The sequence below is a fragment of the Peromyscus leucopus genome, chromosome X (genome assembly GCF_004664715.2).
Source record: "Peromyscus leucopus breed LL Stock chromosome X, UCI_PerLeu_2.1, whole genome shotgun sequence".
NCBI classification, from domain to species: Eukaryota; Metazoa; Chordata; class Mammalia; order Rodentia; family Cricetidae; genus Peromyscus; species Peromyscus leucopus.
In genome coordinates, this window is record NC_051083.1 from 75,705,407 (window position 1) to 75,722,067 (window position 16,661).

The 16,661-nt window shown below is 36.1% G+C and overlaps 1 pseudogene; it reads right to left on the reverse strand.

The window, feature by feature from the left end:
- Positions 1 to 8,662: 8,662 nt before the first annotated feature.
- LOC114696793 lies at positions 8,663 to 14,067 on the reverse strand (annotated as a pseudogene).
- Positions 14,068 to 16,661: the final 2,594 nt, after the last annotated feature.

The window sequence follows — 16,661 nt, forward strand, 5'->3', positions numbered from 1 at the left end:
AGTTATTGTTATTATTAATTTAATAGATATTTATAATTCATCAGTAGAAGCAAACTCATAATAAGTTAATAACTTTGAAAAAGGTAAAAAAATAGTTGACATTAGCTAAAATAGTGTAATTGAATTCATCTAATACAATCAAAGTTCATTTAACACGTAATTGATATAAACTTAGTAATGTGCATTTTACTTTAAAATTTTATAGTTCTATGCATATTTTATACTTAAAGTACATCTCAGGAATAGCTACAATTATAATGCTTAAATATTATCTGTCTGGGAAAGTCTTCCAGTTCCATGAGGATTTTTTTTTTTTATTTCAAACACATAAGCTCCTCAGGAGAAGAAAGAACTGTTAAGGAGGAATGCATTTTTGTCTTTTTGTCACTCTTACATACATTATTATTATTTTGTCAGTTTTTACTCATTCCTGTCTTCCTTAAAACATAGTACCTAGTAATTTACCTCAAGTTTACCATTTCCTTTCTTTTCTTTTTATAATTTGGTTTTATTTTTACAGGAACTCTCACACACAGATGTGAACATAAATGGATTAGCAGGCAATCCCCTAAAACACATTTTTTATTAGTTGCCAAATTCTGTTGCTATGATAAAGTGTCATGCTCACGTCAAGTTAAGTAAGGCAAAGTTTATTTTGGCTTATGGTTCAAGATGTATAAGTATACCTTGGGAGAGGAGCAACATTACAACAAGAGGCAGGTATGGTGAGATGAGCAAAAATCAGAGAGCTCACTTCTTCATAAGCTCCAAGCAGAGAGAGAAAACTAAAAATAAGGCAAGGAAAGATCACCCCCCCCCCAGTGCTGCTCTTCCTCCAGCTGGCTGAAACACCTAAAACTCCCCCAAAGTACCACCAAATAGGGACGACACGTTCAAATGTGAGTGAGAATGGGGAATATTTCTCATTCATACCACCACACTTACAAGGCAGATAATAGAAGTAAAATAATCTCAAGCTTATTAACCAGAACTTCAGTCAAAGCCAGCTTAATAGGTTCTTCAGTACTTTCTCATGGTAATAGAAAAAAGTATTCGGGGTTATATTATTTTACCTCAATCGTTAAATGTTGACGATTTTTAGAATATACTGTGTTTAGCACATCTAATTTGCATAAACAAGACACTAGTAACCAAGAAAGTCTTTAGGCAGTTGGCAATAAAATTAAGATGTAGTACAAAGGCCATGCTTTAGTAGCTATGGACAGATTATTGACAGAGAAACCTTAAACACACATACAGACAGACAGGTCTATATAAAAATCCTCAGTAAGTTTGTGTGTAGGCTACACAGTGGCAGGAATCATTACCACAGGCCACCTGTGGAAAAAAATGTTAACACCAAAATCTTTTCTCTTCTTTTTTGATCATATTAGAGATTTTCCTGGAGCCTCTGACCTCCTAGCAAGAGAACAGGGTATTCAGACAACTGCTGCATCATACCTTTGTCAGAGGCCAAACAATAAAACTAAGCCCCAGGAAGTGTTTTTCAGTACTCATTTGTAGCTCCACATCCCCTTGCTTTCAACAAAAGAGTGTATCTACTGTTTTAAAAGAGCTTTGAGAACACTGGATTGGAAATTTTTTTCTGGGTCAAATACAAACCGAGTATATCTTACAGCACCAAAAGTTTTCCACCAGTATATGTGTTTATTTTATTATCCTCTAAATTTTATTGTGTATCTGACTCTATAGCCATGTATTATTTATTTTCTTTGGGAACAGAATTACCTATTAAGAGGGAACTTAAATACTTTATTAAGAATGAACAATGTTTTCTAGCTAGGTTTGAAATATAACTATTACCTTACTCTCTTCCTACAACTTTGAACACATGTATAAATATGAGTTTTACTATGGAAACTCATTTTGTCCCTAAAATAATCAGGTCCTCTTATTTGACCTTTGATTACTTTAAATAAATAAATTTCCCTCTATGCTCCTGCATGCTTTCAGTAGTTGCCTGTGGCATCTCTGGTTGCTGTGAAGATCCAGTTGTGACTCCTATGATTGATTGTCTGCCACATGTTTGTGCCAAATCCGTTTGCCTTCACCACATGCAAAGTGGTTTCTTCTGCTTTGGGCAAATTTCACTAAGCCAGTGAATTTTCTTCTCTGAGCTGGGTAGGATTATAGCTATGACTGACAAAGCTTCATTGCTCAAAGCATGCCAAAATGAGTCTAACATTGTTGAATTTTTTAAGAAAGAACTTTAAATAACCTGGATATCAGAGGTACAGAGATGCTACCAGTGTTTACAAATTATAATTAGAAATTTCTTGGCAGCATATAGAGCCCCAGTGTGCAAGATGCAATGCAGAAAGGGATTGACTTGTTTGTAAGTACTGTAAGTGAATCAGAATCTTTAAGTACTCTGGCCTTTCCTCTATTTATTTTTCTGTACTCCATGGAAGGTGGATAGTAGCAAGAACAAGGAATTTGATACTATGAGCTTATCAATAAATTAGAAGCTCACTGTTATCTCCATTTGATAGATATTTTTTCTTATCCATCCCATTGTAAAATATTAGAACAATTGTATGATTCTAATTTGGGCTTAAATTTGATTGCTTTTTCAGATACAATATATAATGAAAATAGCAATGTTCGCTTATAATACCACTTCAAAGGTTCATTAAACCATTTGTGTTAGCTATTATAAAACTTTTTTTCTGATAAATGTTTGTTTATTTGAGTGTCAATTAAATGTTTTTGCTTGCCTTGCTTAGTGTCTTGTCCTCCTTAGATAAATATGTGACATAAGTTCTAGTTTCTTTCCACTCCCATGTAATTGTTATACATTAAGTATTTCACTTGTATTACCCAATGATTCTAAAATTTCTGTGAAATACTACTGATTTTTCTTTTGGAATTCATCTTAGTTTTTTCATCTTTATGATAAAACTGAAGCCTCATATTTGACAAAATGGGGCAATTAGAAAATACTCAATGATATTATTAGAAATCTTTTTATGGCCCATAAAATAAACTATGACTTGCCTTCCTCAATATATGCTCGCCTATTTGTTTCTATTCATCACAGACATAGTTGGTTTTACCAGGTCCTGTCCCCATTATTTTACATCTCTAAACTGCTTACACTAAAGAATTTGAATTGACAGTTCTGCATCTCTGTACTTTATTCCCACAGTAAGCTTATGTTAATTCTATGTGCTCTAAAACATTATTTCTGTTTGAAAATTAGCCTAACACTAGAGTGAACTTGTGGATATACAAACATTCAGCTAGGTGTAAAGAGGGTGTTCATTTTGTGTCTTTTGACTAGAGTATTGATTGCTATATGATAGCAATTAAAACTTCTTACCATCAAAAGGATATACACCTTTTAAAGTATCTATAAAAAATCCACTCAAATGTTCAAATTAAGTAATCTTTAAAAATGTTATGTGTTAGTTGAGTATTTTGTTCTTACAAAATTATTTTCCTGATGCCATGACTAAACTCCTAATCTCAGTAGTCATATTGAATGCATCTGGACTCAACTAAAACACAACTCCCTAGAAATTCCTGGAAGGGATTTTCTTTATTACATTATTAAAGCAGAAGACCTACCCTAAATGTGGTTGGAACCTTCTAGGGGAAGATTAGATAAAAGGAAATAGAAAATGTAAACATTGTTTTTTGCTGCTGGTTCTCAATCTATATGAAAAGTGCATTCATCGTATTCTTGTGTTATTCCTTTCTAATTTAGAACCAGCTTCTTTGGGATTCCAAAGTAGACTGAAAACCAGTAGCTCTTCAAGAATTGTCCATTACTTCAGTTTTTCACTGGGATTGCTGTGATATCCACCCCCATGTGTGATGTGTGGACTACTTAACTATCTGATTCTAGGTTTATCCTATTGTCACACCATCACACACACACACACACACACACACACACACATATGTTATATATTATATTGAATAGGTATATATGTATATAATATTCACTTATTCTATTAGTTCTGGTCCTTAGAAACCTCTGACCAATGTACCTAGGTTCATTTAACAAGTATTTCACAAGTATCCTCTACATGTTAAAGATGCTAAAGTTTGACTTACATAGGTGAAGTCTAAATTACAGCCAGCTAGAAATATTTTACTTCATAAAAATTGAGGTAAAACCAGTATATATATTTTCCATGTCTTTGTTAATGTATATTACCTCCTTTTATTCTGTCTTTTTTAGCTATATGTGAAAATGTATTTGGAAAATTATACCACATTAAAATTAGAAAAATAATATTATGTATCTTCTTCTCAGTCTTTGTTAATGTATCTTTTCTCAAATCCTTCTTATCCATATGGAAAAATGCATTTGGTTACTTGCATCAAAAGAGTAGAGAACATAGAAAGTATTATTGGGAATAATATACAAATAATATTTAATTAAGTGAAAATAATAAAGAAGACAGAACTGATTTAAAGTCATAAATCCTCAAATATAGGGATGCAAGTGTGAGGATATCATTCCAACTTTCTTTCCACTGTTACTCATGTGGCAAGGTTATTCAGTTCTGTCTTCATTCTTCTCAGCATATTTAAACAATTTTCATTTAATAGTTTATACAGTCCACATTTTAATGTGAATGGCTTGAGAATTTGAATTTCATGCTAATTGCCCAAGCTAACTTCAAACTATTGAGGTAAAAGTCAACTCCAACATTAATTTCAGCTATCTTTCATTCAAATGAGTTACTTTGCATTTTAAAATGCAGAATTTGGGGGGATGTCAAGTTAAATCACCAGAGATGCTCCTCATGTGTTAAATGTTCAGGTTTTTTTGTTTTGTTTTGTTTTATTTTTACTTTACTTTGATAATGATATTGTTGTTGGTCTTGTTTTAAACATCAGGTAGTCACAATTGTCTATAATGACACAAAAGAGTTTGCAGTAAATACTTTGTAACGCTGTGCCAGGGACCAGCCTCAGCAGTTTCTGGGGTTCGAAGGATGGGATGCCTAAGAGGTGCAATAACAACACAGAGACAGTGCTCATGCAAGCTGACAGGTTACTTCAGACTTCTGCATTTGCTAAGTAGCTTTTTTGCTAGAGTTTCTTTTGCTTCTGATTTTGCCTTGGTAACCTCAGTCTTTTATTATAAGCAAGGGGGAACAGAAAGAAAAGGAGAAATCACCCAATACATAATATTCTCATGATGCCAAAGATTATTCTTAGAAAATCACCAATATATTCTTCATCATCTTCAACTAAACACAGGAACTATCCCAGACTTAACACCAAAGCAAGCATAATCTATTTTTATCATTAATGATTATACAATCTTCTGAGCACTTGACCCAGAGGCTAGCAACATGCAATTTCGCAAAAAAAAAAAAAAAAAAAAAAAAAAGTAAAAATAAGAACAGTGGTCAATGTACCAGACAGTCATTTCCTTCTCACACAGTTTGCTCTCACCTCAAGACCCCTGCAACTTCCTAAGTTCCTCCTCAACCCTCTGCAAACACCAAGCCCCATGACTGGTGGGCCACAATGACCTCAGACAAGAAATTTCCCCTGCCAGCCAGCAACTTTTGTCCTTCTTATCTCAACATTTCCAAAGAAGACCTGATCCAGTTTTCAAAGCTTCCATAAAGGGAAGTTCACCTTTTTCTGGCAGCTCTTTTTAATCTAGGAACCCAGTAAAATTTGCAGCAATCATTTCAACCACTGCCACATGGTCTCCATACTCCTTCAGGAGGAATCAAAATATCTGGATTAAAGTTGCCATCTCCCATTCTTGGTGGAGGCCACCATTTTCCTCCTGTTCTAGATTCCCACACTTCTAGTTTGTCATACCATCTCTATGTTACTCCATCCACAGTCTTCAGCCAACACCCCTTAGGGTGTCAGGTTTTACACAATGCCCTTGGAATATCCTCAGAAACTGAATTATTCATCATGGCCAATTTGAATCCAGTGTGTTGATACACATCATACCATGTGCTATAGTTGACCACACATTCAGTACAGTTTATCCAAGCCTGAAAAGCTTCCCAGGCTGCAGGTTCTTTCCCATGACCAGCATAACTGCCTTGACCCCAGCCTGGGTGATCATCTTTGTATAATTTCCTATGAAATTTGCTTCACTCCTTTACTGTATTACAGAAATCACCATTAATCTAGGAACACAGAACATGAAGATCAGATAGAAGAAAAAGACTAGTATTACAAGAAGTATTTATATGGAGGAGAACATGACATGTGCATGCCATGAAGCATGACCTTGGGACACATAGGCATTTCTGCCTTGGCCCTCTAGAGACATGCTAAGCACTTCCAGAGAGTAATGCATGAAGGGTTGATGGTCCACAATGTCAGGTCCCTCACCTCCAATCTCTGCTGGCAACATGTCAGGCATCTTATATGCCATCCCCAGCAACACTAGGATTTGTATTATGACTTCATGTGTTACTCAATTTGTTTAATTTACTTCAGTTCATCTACAGTTTTTGTGAATGAATTGTAGAATATACCATGAAGAGAAAATGGGAGACTGTGAACTTCCTCCATTTTACAAATTATAAGTTATGTTTTTACTTTATAATTTTAGAAGCAAAATTCTCAGTTGTTGAATCAAAATGTGCACTTGTTCCAACACTGTCTTTCCCTATATTTACTTTGCAAGCAATTTTACATGTCCCTAAATCATATAGTTGTGCCATTGCCAGAAGGGAATAAGGCCTGTGGCAACTAACCCAGGGCAGCTGCCCAAGATAATCACACTTGAGGATAAATGATATCATGGCAACTGTTCATAGTATTCTTGTGCTATAATTAAAGATGGCAAGTTCAGAGCCAAATTTTAATTATGCTAAGGAAATCAGAAGATTCAATGCTGTTTGAGCTGTCCCTAGACCCCATAAGCAGCATATGTAAAGTATTCATTTTAAGCCATGATCTTAGCATAGAGATAGTTGGATATATTCTGACCTTTCTTATAAATTTGAAAAATTGTGCTGGTGTTTACTTTTTTTAAACTGTAATTCCTAATTTGGTATTTAAATTGGGGCAGCATTTGTATATTTTGAGAACAACAATCTTGATAAATTATATGATATATGCCAAAGAGAAACTCAGAGATAAAGGAACAAATCAATTTTCTTTAAATAACATAGGAAATTACTCAGATCTGAATGCTTGTGATCAAACTTGGTTTGGATTTTAGACATTATCATGAGATACCATGGAGATAGGAACCAAGTTTCATGACAATGTTTCTTCATGTTTCTTTTATACATTATACATACATCTTGAAGATAAATTTAAATAATAAAAGTTTAGGTATACCTAAAGAATGACTATGATTTATAAAATAAAGTCAGTTGTAAATGTTTGAATTGTGATATCATGTTTTAGTACAACATCTTTCAGAATTTGAAGGATTTGGGATTTCACATTTTTGAGTTAGAGATATTGTATCTATAGTTAATGACGTCAACCATTTTGTATGTCTTCCCCTTGTATCAGTTTGATTAAATCACAACATTAAATGGAAATTAATAACTTAAATAACTATATACCTTAATAAAATTAAGTTCTACAGTCTGGATTAATAATTGGTCCACCCAAAATATTTAATTTTCTTAGTTTTGTTCAGAGTACAAAGAAAAGTAACAAACAAAAAGAATTCAAATTTATGGATAACATATTTCTATTAGAAAATGAATGAAAGTGAGTATTAATTCTGTATTTAAAGTAAATCACTACAGTCATTATAATCATGTTATTCATGACTATTTTCAAATAATGTTTTACAATTTATCAAAAACACTCACTTAGAATAATTGTGTTTGGTTGATGAGCTACCCAGTCTTGACATATTAGTGAGCTCCAGGTTCAGGGAGAGATCCTGTCTCAAAATGAAAACTAGCAATGGAAGAAAAAAAAAACCCAACATCAACCTCTGATTTCCACAGGACCATATAAGTTCTTCCTCACAAATAAAACACAACATGATCAAATTTTTTTTCCTTATCAAGGAGTAATATGAAATATCAATACAGCAAGAAATCCCAGTATTATCTGTAGTTCATGGGTTTTTTTTTTTTTTTACTTGCCCTGACACCATGAACTTTAAATGGTCACAAATAAAGAAGCACACATCTTTTCTCATCTTTCACGAGAACTTTAAGACAAGCATACGATACTGTGAACAGCTCAGAATTGCAGGCAAGGTGATTCTAACTCAGTATCTGACACATCAAAATAAGCACCTGATAAGATCATACTTAAATCTTCCCATTTCTTAAGATTTTGTTTGGTCTGGTCATTTGGACACTCAGGCTCTCCATTGAGGCTCTGTTCTCCATGGCTTTCTAGCTTTGTGTGGCATTTCCTTGGACAGTCTCTCTCTAAAATGCTGCCAAAGTCGAGGTACTCCTCAGCATCAAGATATTCCATACAGATAGTCGTTGTTTTTTCTTCAATGGAAGGCTGGGTCATCCACAAAGGCAATTCTGCTGGGCAAAGGCTTCGCTTAGGTGTTATTTTCTTAAAGCTGCATAATAATTTGTTAAGTCCATCTCCTCCGGGCCTCTTTATGCTTGCCAGGCTGATGATCAGGGTCTTTCTACCAGTCATGTTTTAAGGTCTTCGATTTGGTGAGCCTGGGGTGATTCCTTCCGTTAAGGGACAGCCTTCAGCGCAGCTCAATCTTAATCTGCATGTGCATATTGAGCGTTATGACATAAAAAGAGGGGAGGTTGATTTCCAGTTTACACGACAGTCTGAAAAACAGAAGCATTATGGGATCAACTGATAATGTCCAACACTATCAGGCCAAATCCACCGCGGTAGGCGTGAGTCACAGATCATCCAGAGCCAATGGAAGCGTGGGCATGTGGAGGTTGACACTTCTACTGCCTGTAGGCACTCTGCTTCGTCTTGAAACTTCTTGGCCACCGGTAATCAAGCGTATAATACAACCAGGGTTAGGAAAGCCAAAGCGGCGGTCAGTTGTTCAAGTGCTTCTGAAAATATTTGCCAAGTTAGCTGGCAGTCAGTGACATCACAAAGCCCACCCGCATATGCGCAGTACGCCAGTGTGGATTCTAGCTTAGCTGCTTTCACCGACTTCAGCTACATGAGGATGACTATTACACAGGTTGGATATGTTTGGCAAAGTACGTGTGGTACCTTATGACTTTACAGGAATGATATTAAATCTGCTTCCTTTTCTAAGCAAAGAAACTAAACTACATATTGTTTTGTCCTGGTTAGGTACCAGAAAAAATAACTTTTTTCAGTCTCAGATGTAGTAGTGGGTACATCTAAAGCTTAGACCACTTACAAAACCATATGTCATAAATATCACATGGTGAAATCATGTGTTTTTGTAGACTGGCACATCTTAGTGTTCCTATCTTTGAATACAGCAAAGTATTCATTTAGATAAACCAGTGACCCAGCTTCATCTGGATAAGGACGGGGGAGTAGTTCACATTCTATGATTTTTTTAATTACCTGGGGCTTATATTATTTTTACTGCTTATTTATGTTTATACTTTTAATTTTTCATACTTTCAATTTCAGAACAAAATAAAATACAAAAAGACAACAATACACAATATGCATCCCTGCTATTATGTGGGAGATTTTCTTGCCTTAAGGCACAAAGACAGAATAGAAGAAACCCTCTAGACATGAACAGAGTACTAGGTGGGTCAGGTCCAGTCAAGGCTGCAGGGGCAGCCACAGAGAAACTATAATAAAGGACATAGGCTTCCAAGGGTTCTACTTCTTCCATTCGAGAGGCATCCTCATTACCTCATCTCTCTTGAATGGGGAATCTCATCAGGAACAGCAACACTGGGGTTTTCTGCTGTCACCTCATCTTCATCAATGTTGAAGCCTAGTTTGATCATGCAATAAACATGGTTGCAGTGGGTTTGAGAATCCACAAGTGAGAAACTGGAAGAAATCAGGGCAGTTTCAAACACCAGCACCACCAGGTCCTTGACAGTTTTGTCATTTTTTCTGCCTCAGCCTTCTGCCATAGGGTCTCCACAATGGATTAGTCAGGATTGATCTTTTGTTGCTTTTTGGCTATCATGTAGCCCATTGTAGAGTTGAGTCCAAGTTCCTGGGCTTTCATGATTTGCATCTTGTTGGCGGTTCAGTTATAGGTGCTTGTTACAATGCAGCAGAGTGAAGACACAAGCCTATGGGAGATTGTCACATTCTCATCCTTCTTATTGGTGATCCCCCTCATGTGCTTGCAGAGAGTCTCAAGCTTTGCTTTGCTCTCCTCCATCTTCTTTTTTTCCTAGGTTTTGTAACTCCAGGCCTTCCTTAATCAGCAAGACCAGGCAGGCTCTGTGCATCAAGTTCCTTGAGATGCTGCACACAGTACTCATCAATAGGTTCAGTGATATACACCACCTCACAGTCCTGCTTCTGCACATGCTCAACAAAGGCAGAGCTGGCCACCTGCTCTTTGCTCTTACCAGTGATAAAGTAGATGGAGTTTTGTGTCAACTTCACAAAAGACACATATCCAAACAGGGCAGTTTTCTCATCTCCAGTCTGAGAGGTGTTATAGTTGAAGAGCTCAGAGAGATGCTCACAGTGGAATCTTCAGGGATTCCAAGTTTTAGATTCTTGGAGAATGACTTGGGAAATTTCTAGTCATTCTCTTTGTTTTCAGCCAACTCAGAAAAGAGCTCAAGGCACTCCTTCACAATGTTTTTGGGGTAACATTCAGCATTTCTCCAGAGGTATTCAGGGGCACGTCCTTAGAGTCAAAAGCACCACAGATGAAGTTGAGGTACTCATTGTTAGGAGTCCCACAAATATCCCTACCTAAACGTATATGTAGAGGGCTTAGGTTGGTCCCATGCAGGCTCCCTGGTTGTTGCTTCAGACACTGTGAGTTCCTATGAGCTAGGTTAGTTGTTTCTGTGGATTATTTTGTGATGTCCTTGACCCCTGTGGCTCCTATGATATTTCCTCCCTCCAGCAGGATTTCTGAGCTCTGTATAATGTTTGGCTGTAGGTCTCTGTATCTGTTTTCATCAGTTACTGGATGAGGATTCTCTGATGACAATTGAGGTAGTCACAAATCTGATCATAGGAGATGGCCAGTTCAGGCTACATAACCACTAATGGTAGGAGTCTTAGATAGGGTCATCCTTATAGATTCCTGGGAGATTCGTTTACACCAGTTTTCTACCTAGCCTCCCAAACGTCCCCCTTTCCAGTCATATCTTTCAGTAGACTCTCCCTCCACCCACCTGTGAACCCAAACATTCAACTTCCCATCCCCATCCTTCCCAAGTCTACCCTGGAGGTTTATTCTATTTCCTCTTTCCAGGGAGATCTATGTGTCTCCCCTTGGACACTTGTCTTTATGTCGCCTCTTTGAGTCTGTGAATAGTAGCATGGTTATACTTTACAGTTATTATTCACTTATCAGTGACTACATACCATGTTTGTTTTTCTGGGTCTGGGTTGTCTCACTCAGGATGATTTTTTTTTCAAGTTTCATCAATTTGACTTCAAATTTCATGTTTTCATTGTTTTTAATACCTGAGTAATACTCTAGTGTATAAATGTACCACATTTTCTTTATCTATTCTTCAGTTGAGGAGCATCTATGTTGTTTCCATGTTCTGGCTATTACAAATAAAGCTGTTATGAACATATTTGTGGAAGTGTTCTTGTAGTATGATTGAGCATCCTTTGGGTATATGTCCAAAGTGGCATTGCTGGGTCTTGCTGTCTCTAATGCTTTGGCTGGCTCTTGGGAACCTATTCATCATAATGGTTTGCCTTGCCCGCCTAAAGACAAGAGAAGGTGTTTAGTCCTACCTCAACTTGATATGACATGCTTTGTTGATACCCATGAAAGGTCTGCCACCTTTTGAACAGAAACAGAGGAGGCATGATTTTGGGTGGCAGAGGAGACATAGGAGGAGAGAATTGGAAGGGAGAAATGAGGGAAAACTGGAGTTGGGATGTAAAATAAATAAATAAATTTTAAAATGTTATATAATAGAAAAGAAATATATTCCGTATTATGATTTTATTTATATAAAACTATACTAACTATAGCTATAACACTTCTAACAAGAAAAAATTTTGATCATATATTGTGCTTTGTTGCTTAGTGACTTACATCTTCCTCAATACAATCTATATGGATTAGAAATCACTGTATTCCCATTTTAGGGGTAAAGAAAATTAGGTAAAAATAGTGTCAAAAAAATTAAATGAAGGTTGGATAGATGGCTCAGCAGTTAAGAGCTCTGGTTGCTCTTCCAAATGTCCTGAGTTCAATTCCCATCACCAACATGGGGTCTAATAACTGCTGATGACTATAGTTCATGGGGTCTGGTTGCCTTTTCTGGTGTGCATACATACAGAGAAAACACCTATATACATAAATAAATAAACCCTTAGTTTAGTAACTTTATATTTTAAAAAGGTTCAACAAATTGACCAATGTCAAACAGTTGCTGAGTAACTTATAGTGCACTAGTCTGCAGAGTATTGAAATACAAGCTTAAGTGTTGTCAGATACTAATGTACAGGCTAAATATTAGTATATCTTAATGTTAAAAGTTCTTCTGGGCTAGGGAGATGGCTCAGCCATTAAGAGCTCTTGCTGTTCTTCCACATGATTCAGATTCAATTTCCAGCATCCACAAGGCCACTACCTTAGTAACCCTAGTCTCTGGGGATCTTATACACTCTTCTAGCTTCTGTAGGCACTAGGTACTATAAAGTATATAGATATACATGCAAACAAAACATCCATATACACTAAACAAATAAAGAAATTAAAAGTACAAATAAAGCTGAGGTAGTCAGGTACTAGCTCACCACAGCTGTCCATGATAAACACATGACAGACATACAATGTAATGTTGTTCTTGTTCTCAAAAAGGTTAAATGGAAATCATCAAATAACGAAGAGCAATGCCCTGAATTCTTACAGTAGAGTAGTGCTTAACTGCCAAGTGGTCTTCCCAATCATTGGGGAGGATCTTCTAGAATTCAACATATTCTTCTGGAGTGATGTCATCAGGGTTTATGGTACAAATAGACTAGTCTTAGTCACCTCTTTCTGATCCATGTGTTTCTTCTTTGTTTTTGTTTTGTTATCTTTGCCATTGTTGTACACCTCATTAGATCCCACATCTTCAGTCTTAGGCTTCCCCTCTTCATCCTTATCTTTCTTCTCTTTCTCACCTCTCCTTGCTCTACCTCATCATCACTGATCTCATTTTCTTTTTTGTTCTCCAAATAGAGAGTGAAGGGATAGCCTATGAACTGTGAGTGTTTCTTCACTACTTCTTTGACCCTCTTCTCCAAGTATTCTGTCTTGTCTTCTTTGAGGTGAGGATCACATTGATAACCAAGCCAATGATCTCACAACGGTTTGAACCAACTGAAAGGTTCATGAGCAGAATACTCCCAGGCATACTGCTCAACATGAGTGTAATTTGTGATAGCAACCACTTTCTCTGTCACTGAATTTACCAAGTAGAATCAGATACCAAACTGCCCAATCATGGAGATGTCTGGACCAACCTGGAGAGACTTCATGAATTCTTTTGTGCCAGACTTAGAAATAGTTCTCAGCCGGGCGGTGGTGGCACACGCCTTTAATCCCAGCACTCGGGAGGCAGAGCCAGGTGGATCTCCGTGAGTTCGAGGCCAGCCTGGGCTACCAAGTGAGTTCCAGGAAAGGCGCAAAGCTACACAAGAGAAACCCTGTCTCGAAAAACCAAAAAAAAAAAAAAAAAAAAAAAGAAAAGAAATAGTTCTCAAGTTATTTATGAGACCAGTCTTGGTCATGCCAATGCCTGTGTCCAACAAAGTCAGTGTGCACTCCTGAGGGTTGAGGATGATGTCAATAATCAGTTCGTTACCACTGTTGAACTCTGAAGGATCTGTCTGACTTTCATTGTGAATCTTATCCAAGGCATCAGAAACATTAAAGATCAACTCCAGAAAGAAATTTTCTTGGTTTGAGTAGAAAGGATTGATGATAAAATACATGAGCTGAGTGATTTCTACCTCTTCCACTCCAAGGCGCATTTCATTAGGTATCTTGACAGAAAACCCAAATAGTAGTGCAGAGAAGGGTGAGTCCAGACTGGGACTGACTTACATACTGCATGGGAGAGCTGGCTCATGAAAAAGTGGCTCAAGAAAGCCTATATTTACATGTTTGGAGCAATTTAAGAAGAACTGTATACCTAGAGAAATGACACAGAGGTTAACAATGAGTTCTACTCTCCCAGAGGACATGAATTCAGTTTCCAGAACACAGCATGCAGCTCACAATCACCTATAGGTCCAGGAGTAGGAATCAAAACCTTCAGGTCTCAGCCCTAGCTGCTCATGTGCACATAGGCTCCCAGTGCCACACATACCCCTGACCCAAGCATGCACACACTCAATCACACATATACATAATCACACATAAACAAAATAGTATAAATCCTTGAAATAATAAAAACAAAGATGGTAATTATGAATTGCTTCCAGTTCTTTACTTCATTTTTATCACACTAATCAAAAGTCCCATGTATTTCATCTTCCTTAGCCTTTACTTTCCTTTTTCTATTGATTTTCTTAATACTTGTCTAACAAATTTGCTAGAAAAATATTTAACAGAGAGATACATAATGCTGGTTCTTCAAAAGGGTCTAATAGTACAGTTATATATGAATATGTCATAACAAAACTTAAAGTCTTATTATGCTTTCAATTACTATGATAAACACAATGACCAAAAGCAGCTTGAGGAGGAAGAGATTGGCTTACCTGTTACAGTACATCATCAGGGGAAGCCAAAGCAAGAATTCAAAGGAATTAGGAGGCAATAACTGAAGTCCAGACCAAGGAAGAGCATTGCCTCTTGGCTTGCTTGTTCATGGTTAGTTTGGCCTGCTTTCTTTCTTCCTTTTTTATTTTTAATTTATTGAAAATAGATTTTTTATATAATATATTTTGACTATTCTTTATCATCACTAGACTACTAATATTTCCTCCCTACCTCGCCTTTCATATGGATCCACCCTCTTTCTGTCTTCCCTTAGAAAACAAACAGGGATCTAGAAGACTATAATAATATATAATATAACATAATATAATATGATATGATAATATAATACAATACTATATTATATTATAATAATATATAACATATGGTTGATATGATATGATATAATATAATATAATAAATATAATAAAATATAGAGTAAATTTCTACCCTTAGTGCATAAGCTGACTTTTGTGAGGCCACTACCTATGATGGAACACCTTGCACAGTCTTGATGCAGGGGGAGGAGCTTGGACCTGCCTCAACTGAATGTACCAGGCTCTGCTGACTCCCTGTAGGAGATCTTACCTTGTCTTAGGAGGGAATGGGGGATGGGCTGTGAGAGAGAAGACTAGAGGGTGGGGGAAGGGAAGAGAGGGAGATCTGTCATTGGTATGTAAAATGAATAAAAATTTTCTTAAGAAAAAATATATAATATAATATAAAATAATATAGTATAATAATGCCATGAAACAAAATCAAACAAATAAGAATGTGACAAAACATACAGGAAAAAAAGAGCCCAAGATAGGGGACAAGAAAAAGATACAGAAGCAGAGACACACTTGTTTGCACATTCAAGAATCCCATAAAAACACAAAACTGGAAGCCATAATATATACACAAAACCTGTAGATTTAAAAAAAGATAAATAAACAAACAAGTAAAGAAAGAAAAGAAAATTAAAAAGAATAATAAAAATAAAATAAAATAAAATTTAAATAAGCCTTGACATGACATTGTGAGACAAGGAACGTTTAATCCTAGTTTTCTTCCAAAGTGAGACTGCATTGGAGAAAACTAAGTTGTCATTTGCAAGTGGTCAATTGGAGATAGCTTCTGGGTTAGGGATGATGGTCTTCTTGTACAACCCAGGACCACATTCAAATAAATTAAATCGAGATACAAGCATGTATGCACAATGATAGTGACACTAACATTTAAAACACAAGATGCATCCTAGAGCTATCAAGTCAAAGAACAAGTAAAAAAAAAAAGAAGGTAAAAGAAAAAGAAATGTAATGTTCAGAATTAATTTACAAGTATTTTTGTTCTCTCCCCAGTCTTAAACAATTCTGAGTTATACTTCAAGGTTTTTGAAATTGTTAGCTGTATCTATGGATTTAACTACTCAACAATCTGTGATTCTTGTTACATATGAGTCTCTCCATCTGTAAGGTTAATAGTTTGCTCTGTGACCTCAGCTGTCTAATAAATATAAGAGGACTTGTTGATATTCAGGATGTAAGCTTTCTGGATTTTTCTTTTGTTTTAAGGAAGGAATGTAAGTTTTCCCAATTCTTATGCATTAGCCAAGGAACTCAAAAATCTATTGATACAGTTTTAAAAAATTCATGTAATAAAGACAATGATTTTGAAAACTTCGATGTGAATATTAAATGACAGTCATGGTTCATACACATATTTCCTATCCTTTTAACAAGGGAGGTTTTAGAAACATCCCAGTTTTTATACTTTAACATGCTGTTTTTGCTCTCTACATATTTTCTTCTTTTTGAAGTAATAGTGAAATTTATAATCCATTGCATTTTGTAATTGTTTTTGTTCAGCCAGAGAACAATTT